The sequence below is a fragment of the Ambystoma mexicanum genome, chromosome 6q, assembly GCF_040938575.1.
Source record: "Ambystoma mexicanum isolate Mex_15411 chromosome 6q, UKY_AmexF1_1, whole genome shotgun sequence".
NCBI lineage: Eukaryota > Metazoa > Chordata > Amphibia > Caudata > Ambystomatidae > Ambystoma > Ambystoma mexicanum.
The window spans coordinates 497,330,357-497,338,788 of record NC_090937.1 but is presented as its reverse complement, the minus strand read 5'-3'; positions in this window follow the sequence as shown (position 1 = coordinate 497,338,788).

Below are 8,432 nucleotides of genomic sequence, written 5' to 3'. Positions count from 1 at the left end.
TGTAGACTGACACAAGTAGACTCTGCAACCCTTCTAAACCTAACATTACCAGCAGTCTTCTATCAAGAGGACAAGGTAACTGCAGACGAGGTTGAGAAGGGTAGACGACCAGGCTGAATTACGTAGAGTAACTCCCAGAAGAGCTCAGCCATGGGCCAACTGGAATCCGGTGTCACACAGCACCATTACCATCCTCATAAAGCTCCTAGCAAGGTAAGACCAGGCTGGATTATGCAGAGTAACTCCCAGAAGAGCTCAGCCATAGGCCAACTGGAATCCGGTGTCACACAGCACCATTACCATCCTCATAAAGCTCCTAGCAAGGTAAGACCAGGCTGGATTATGCAGAGTAACTCCCAGAAGAGCTCAGCCATAGGCCAACTGGAATCCGGTGTCACACAGCACCATTACCATCCTCATAAAGCTCCTAGCAAGGTAAGACCAGGCTGGATTATGCAGAGTAACTCCCAGAAGAGCTCAGCCATAGGCCAACTGGAATCCGGTGTCACACAGCACCATTACCATCCTCATAAAGCTCCTAGCAAGCCTAAAAAAAAAACGGGCACCCACCCGTTTAGTGCCCTGCTCCTAGAGGAGTCACAGATCAAAACCCACCCTCATTTAGGAGTCCCCGTAGTTCCTCACAGCATTTCCCTCCACAGAACCATTGTGGCACAGGCCGTTTGTGGCATAAAGAGTGTGTGCTTTTCTGTTCCCTTGGGCTTCGCTTAAACACACCGGGGCAGTGCAGGAATGTACAAAAGCTGTGCCTTAAGTGAAAGACTTTTTTTTTTTTTGCCACCGTTCCCTGTAATGGAGAGTTGCTTCTCTAGATTGTTGTCCTTAATGTGAATGTATCCTTTGACTGAGCAAGTCTGCCTTTTGTTCTTTTACATTCTAGTGACTTCTTTACCAACTCACTACGTACAAGAATAACATTCCTTCTCTCTTTTTCCCGTGATTCCAGTCTGGTATGGCTTGTGGTGGAAGAGATCCTATGTCAAACTCTCCTTTTGTGTCCTCCAGCTCTCATTCTGCACACAGCCACATCCTAGCTCTAACAGTTCCGTCCGCGGGGTTCCGCTTTAGAAGAACACCCGCAGGGATGTCATTTAGGGTTGCCAGGGGTTGCAACTGCGACCCTTGAGGTCTCCCTTGCTACTCCTGTGGTCTCCCTTGCTACCCCTAAAATAAAATACAAAAAAAATAAATTAAAAAAAACTGTATTTTTTCTTTTTTAAATGTAAGCTCCTGGGCTGTGGACAGTGCCATGTGGCTCTTTGTTTCTGGAGTAACTGGCTTTCTTTCTCCGGCCTCTTAAAAACATGGGGTTCCATAAGTGTAACACTGAGCAGTGACCCTAAGTAAGAAAGAATAGGAATAACAAATAATGTGTCTTTCTGGAATTCTATACAATAACTGCTAGACTCATTAAAGGTTTGTTTCTGGTGCACTTCAGGGGGTGAGTCACTGATTTAGTCTGTTGCTAAGCACCTCAACTCAGCCTTTCATTCTTCTGAGGTCGATAAATGAGTACCAACACTGGTTGGGTGATATTGTATGTATATTTGTTCTATATAAAGCACTTAAGCGCTATATAACAACACATCATTATCATTAGAACTTGGGCATCTGCTTGCATTCACAGTAATTTGGTAATATGGGCCTATACACACTGATATTAACCATATATATAGTATACTTAGGAACAATGCTATGTGATGCCACTTGCTGTTTTGTCAAGGGGTGAAAGATTGTGTTCCATTGCTTCCTGTAAGTGACTTCAATCCAACATTCCAACTAAGTCAATGCCTAGTCTGGGATGCCCAATGGAAACCCTTATTTATACATTTTTATGTCAAAAGTTCTTTAAATCTGGATGATGAACCCTTATATAACGCCCCTCTCTTTGGATCTCCCTGACCTCACTGAGCCAAGAAGTAGGTTTGTTTTGCAAATTAAAAGGTTTATTTGAAGAATTGAACAATATATATATATATATCACTTTTATGAATAGAATAATATCTGAATAGCACACTTATGAATATGAACAATGATCAGCAATGGCTAATATTACAATATCAACAATCTCTTTAATCAGTTAGGAGTAGGAATAGGAAGGATACTGTAGCAGAGAATACTTTAAATGGATTCAAGGAAATGCAATAATAGGAAAGAATGTAGCACAGAAATAAAACTTGATATGATTTCCAAAAAAGACAATATGATCACTCTTTCCCCTGTGTCTACTCACTCCCCCCACTATGCAATATGAAGAGATGGAAATGAGGGCACACAGGTTTCAGAAATACAATCAAAAATGCAGTTCAATCCCAGTTCCCCCAGCAAGCTTAGAGAGAATAGGTTTGATTTTAAAACGGGTCAATTGCGTTTGAATGTGATTGCAAAGAATGGAAAATAGACTAAAATGATTTTAATTCACTAAAGGAGATTCAGCACGAGTTAGAGTTACTTCGGATTGATTCAGGTCAACACTAGCAATGATTTATGAATGATTATCAGATTGAAAATGAAATTCAGAAGTTAAAAGCAAGAAATAGCTATTTTGACATGTGGTGAAATTGATCGATTACGGAAAAACTATAAGGAATTGGAATGTCATTTCAGGTTCGTTAGAAAGCTTAGGATCTTAGCTTCAAAATGACAGTTCTAGGACGTGCGGTTCAAAGGTTAGAGGTTTTTGTGAAGGTATATTTTTCAGAAATAAAGTCAAGATTTCAAAATGAAAGATTGCGCTTTAAAGATTTGGAATCAATATGGATTTATACTAAGGGGCTATGCAGAAGCAAGACACTCAACGGGCAGCCACCAGAACAGCGGCGCCTCCGCTCTGACTTCTGTCCGTCAAAACACTTGTCCCTCCTCAGAAAAATATCAGCACACAGATGATTATTGCTACAATTATCACAGACAATATAATGGAAAGAATTCAAGATGGACACAAGATTCTATAATGCAGTTCTAGATAGGTTGGAATGGATTGAATGGGATTACTTTACACTAAGAGATTGGTTATGTACAGTTCTAGACTGGATACTCACTCCTATGGCTTTGGAATGGAGTGGGCCCCGTCAAAGATCTGGTCATGAGTTTGGCTGGGAATCTCTCGCCACCGGACAGGTCTCAGGCACAGGGTTCTGCTCTCAGCACGGCACGGCGGTCTGCGCAGCCTCTTGGACTGGATCTGACGGGTTCTGGTTACAGCTCTGCTCTCTGGGTCTGCATCTGTGTTCTAGCACAGGGTTCTTAGCTAGAATAGCAAAACAGCTCAGACAGGCTGTTGAATGGTTTGGTTAGGCCCCGTGGAAGTTTAGGGGTTAGAATCAGGTTGCAAAGGATTCTGAGGACTGCTGAGAAGGGTTCAGCCTTTGGGTTAGGCCTCTCTGCTTCAAGGTTCTAGAGCTTGGTTCTGGAGTCTGGATCTATGTCTGGATCTTCCTGGAGCCTGGATCTTCCTGCAGGGTGCTTCACTAAGAAATCAGTTGAGGAGTGGAAGTGTGTGTTTTGCCTGCCCTCAGCAGTCCCTATTTATGTATTTCCAAAGTGGGTGGGGAGGCTGATTCTATATGCCCAACCCTCTAAGGATCTGATAGGACAGAGGATTCCCTGTCCCCTGATTGGAGAAAGGAGCAGCGTGTCATCCGGTGTCGTCATATGTCATGTTTACGGCTTAGGGGAAAAACCCTCCCCTTTGTCTCTGTACAGTATATCTTATTTTTCATAAAAAACATATTTACAATATGCACAACTTGTTAATACTACATCAATTACATGACAGATTACCTAAGGTACATTTCCGTTCAACTCTCCTCTTCCTAAGAGCTTTAGTTCAGAATTGACAACTTTTTTGCGCTTTTGGTGGGTTTCTCAATATTAATTCTGCACCAATTTTTAAATATGCATGCACACCCCACCTGGGCACATTTCTGTAATTTTTCACGTTCCTAGCATAAACACAGTAGCTACAATATGAATAAATTCCGGGGTTCAGTCTCAGAACATCGCACGGATTCCAGCTTAGTCTTAAACTGTGAGCGAATTTTTCATTTTAACAATCTCAAAATTTCACATTTTTGTCAGTTCAGTGCAATTTGTTATAAGCATTTTTCTAAAACATATATTTAATCCAATATTAAATCCACATTTCAGTCTGGTACGCCTCCAGAGCTGGGCAGACTCGGAGGGTCACATGTTCTTCTTCCTGCCAGCAGTTTGTTGTCAGTCACACCCAAATTAGCATTCCTATTCAGCCCAAAGACTCCTTTGTTTGCACTCAAAGCAACAGGCCAGGGTGCCCCTCCTAGTTCCTTTTCACACCAGCCTGTCAATCTCTTAGCCAAGGGCAGGGGGAAGTTTCCTTTGTTCAGTGAGAGGTGTGAAATTTGTTTGAAGCACAGTGTGGGAAACTTTAACTCCTAAACCCAATGTCTAAAAATTGTCTTATCTTAAAATATAACTCACATTTTTCATAAATACATCAAACAATTTCTCACTTCAAACCTTTTCAGAATATAGTTTTGAATTGTATCCACCTCTTAGGCTTCTGATAGCAAGTCTTTCTTTGGCACAGTTTGAGGTCAATGTACAACTTTGCACAAGATGGTTTTAAATCGCCGGCTTCTGATAGAGGTGAGTAACGGTATTACACCCATTTTTGACAGGTTTCTTCCAGCAAGCAATCCTCAAAAGTGGACTTTGTTCAGATAACATACACTTCTGTGGACCTTATATTTATGTAGATTCTTGAAGTAGCATAATATTGACCACCCAACAAGGAGGTTGGATCTTTTTGAGTGGTTTGTGAGCCATGATTTTTGCAAATTTGACAACAAATAAAAACAGATTTTTTTTAAACAGCTCTGCTTCTTTTGCAATGATTTTGCTCTGTGGGCGGCCAAATGATGGGTTTTGGCAGTGGTCTCCGGTGTTACCACTGACATAGGCAAAAGTGGATGGCGGTCTATTTCTCTGATTTTCACTCCGCACTTTCTGGTGATTTCTAGCGAGCAGCATGCTTTCCAGCAGCCATTTCTGAGGTTTCTGCTGCCTGCAATGCACAGTGATGTAGCAGGGCTTGGACCAGTGGGTTAAGACATCCCACATTCCCATGATGTCATTTTGGGGTGGGGGTAAAATGACATGTCCTGTGATGTCAGAGGTCAAGGGCCGTTGGTGTCACTTCCGTTACCCCTGGCATTCTGGTGAAATGACGTCCCTGAACACCCTCCAGCCTTTGGAAGGAAGGAGTCCAATATGATTATCTGGCTAGTTGGCTACCAAACTCCCAGGTAGTCTTGAGCGCCTCTCAAAGCCATCATGTATCCACAACACGACTTAACAAAATATCACTGCGACACTAGCAACTGCCTCCATGAAAGTATTGATGGCCAAAAAGGGGAGCTCTCATCCCTTCTTATCGTCCAAAAATAAAACTATAAAATAATTGCAATGATCACTATCACACACCCTTATGTTCTAATTTCCCTACATGTCATGAGTTAAATCTATACTTTTTTTCCTCCCTGACTTTTCCTACTGTTTCCCTTTCCTTCTCTCCTTGACCCCATCTCCTTTTCACCTTATTGACCACAATGTTACTGCCAACCTGAGTGGGATCACAATTCGTCTCTTCATGGACAAGGCTATGTGCTTTAATCTCACTATGGTTGGGATGTGCGCGGTCTACAACAAATTACATGAGCAGAACATACCATATAGGTAATTACTGACCTCGTCTCAGCCAACCAGAATTCATGGAATGCAGTGAACTGCTGATATTAACTGCTTCACAAACATTCTAACATTCTAACTTCAGAAGCACACCTTGAACAATTGTTTCTTTTTTGTTTAGAGAAAGTGTTTACTTTTACATTGCATCTAGTAAACGCTCATGATAAAACTGTTTGAGGTCAATCACATTTATATTTGAAATTCTTACCTTAAGAAATCTTTTTATTTAAATACTAGAAAAGAAAACCTCATTTAATTTACTAGCATACTTTGTCTATTTACTTTACTTGCTACTAAACATACCATTTTGTACTTTACCAAGACAACTCCAAAACCTACATTGCTTTTGCTACTATTGTTGCTAATAGCCTTATAGTCCTTGGGAGAGGTCATTATCTCTTGGGAGGGTCATTAACCAACAATAATGAACGGTCCCTCAGTCTCTTAGGCTATAGTAACTCATTTTCCTCTTTAAGAGATATTCTTCATTTACCACATTCTACAACATAATCATTAACAACACCTGGAAATTGAGAATATAGAATAACTACTCTGTGGCCAAAAATGTTTTTGCTGTACTTCTTGGTCAAACAAGGTTCCTACCTTAGAGCTCGGATCCAGGCAGTGGAATGTGCACAAACTAGAAAAAGGAGAAGCCACAATCTACAGATCTTTCATGACAAAGTGAAGCACAATGTTCTTGGTGCACGAAACTTCCTTCTTATTATAGTAATTAAATGTTGTAAAGCCAGGCTCGTGCTTACCATTCTGTAATTGAACAGCAACAATCGGTTATCCATAGAGTTTCAACCCAAGACCAATGTTATGTAAAAGATTTCCACTGATCAAGTTAATAAAGTTATTGTTTAGGACTAAGGCCTATAACTACACTTGCAAAGCAATACTTTGCTTCAAATGATAATCCAACACCACCTTAAGCAGAACATTTGTATGGGTGGAGAGGGCTGCCATAGTCTTTTGAGAATGTGGAAAAAGCTTATTGGCTTCATGTATGTGTGTACAGGATTTATAAAGTGTGAATCTAGCTCGTAAGTAATAGAGCGCTTTACATAGGGATGCATGCAGGTGGTTACAGGTAAGGGTGAGCGCAATTTCCACCGATGAAGCGGAAAGTGAGGAATTAGCACTAGACTACTCTTCCACCCATTCTGCGAAATTGGCCTTACAGTACCGCCGCCACTGAACTTTGGTCTTTTTTTGCGGTTTCGCGCAGAGCATAGTATTTCGTTCCCATGTTGGTTTTATGTAGCCTGACGAGAAACTTTACACATGTCTTTTTTTTTTGTTTAACCGTGCTAGTTTCAGGCAGCAACATGAGAAACTTTGTGCAGGTTTCTTCGCACTATGCTAGTTTCGCGCAGTGCCGTGAGAAACTTTGCATGAGCTCATTTCGATTTGCGCTGGGTTCACACAATGGTACGAGAAACTTTGCGCCATTATTTTCGATATGCGGGGGTGGTAGAATGGCAGATTGAGGAGAAATACATTGAATTCGGACAGATTTGGCTTCTGCGGCTGGCGGAACGGAAATTAACAATTTCACTCAGCCCTAGTTACTGCATTCCTCATCAGTCTTTACTGAATGAGAGTCCACTCCCATAGAAAGGCAATCCCTACTATCCTTTTCAGAATAAAAGATAGAAAGTGCGAATCAAGATCAATGCCTACACGTAAGTCTGTTTTCCTTTTCTAAAATAACGGCACAAACCTAAATGTTCCCACTTTTAATTGTCCTCTGCTGGGCTAAAGGGACACTTAGGTTAGATGTTTTTCAGATATTTCCTACTTCATTAAGAAGGTACAATAATGGTTAAGTTTGCACAAATCAGCGGACTTGTTAAGGTTTTGTCGACGCGCTGGAGCTCACAGTCCCTCTACAGAAGACTGGAAAGCACTGCTTCTGCTGAGCAGGCCAGTTTGAATGAAATTGACACTTTTTATCAGTGTTATAGTGCACTGCAGGGCTCATTTTGTTGATGCCGGTTCATCTATGTACTGCTGCAGCAAAGAATGAGTCATAGATTGGCTTTCAGAAATGTAGGTTATGTATATACTTGTTACACGTCAAAAGCCCACAGGCATCAGGGCACGGAAGGCAACCACAAATATAACAGCACAAAACCCTACTATACAGACAAATGTAGGAGAAACCTAGTCAAATGAACACACTTCAATTTCTTTCGGAAGGTAAGTACATTCCTTTCCACCTGCAATTCCAGCGGGAGGTTGTTCCAAAACTGTGCTGCTGAAACAGGGAAAGAGCGTCAATTTCCCCAGGACGTTTTATTATTTGGCAGTGTTTGTGCACCTCATTCCCTCTTAGGCAGCATTCACAGATAACCCACAGTACTCAAAAAAGACCATAGTTAGGCGCTATACAAATGTCACGTAACATTATGCCTTTCTTCATTGCGATTGTTATTTCAAGCGAACCAGGATTTTGCTGAGTCTCACTTTAATTTGGTTGCAGCAGCGGAGCTTTACAAAGAGAAAACCTGATGCCTCGCCATTCAAGAATACTTGAGAAAACACTTGCAAAAGTGACCCTACTTTCAGCACAGTGGTGGCATATTTGAAGTCCCATGCCATGGTGGCACCATCGAGAAAGAACTTGCTGAAGCAACCCCACTTTCAGCACAGTGTTGGTATATGGGAACCAT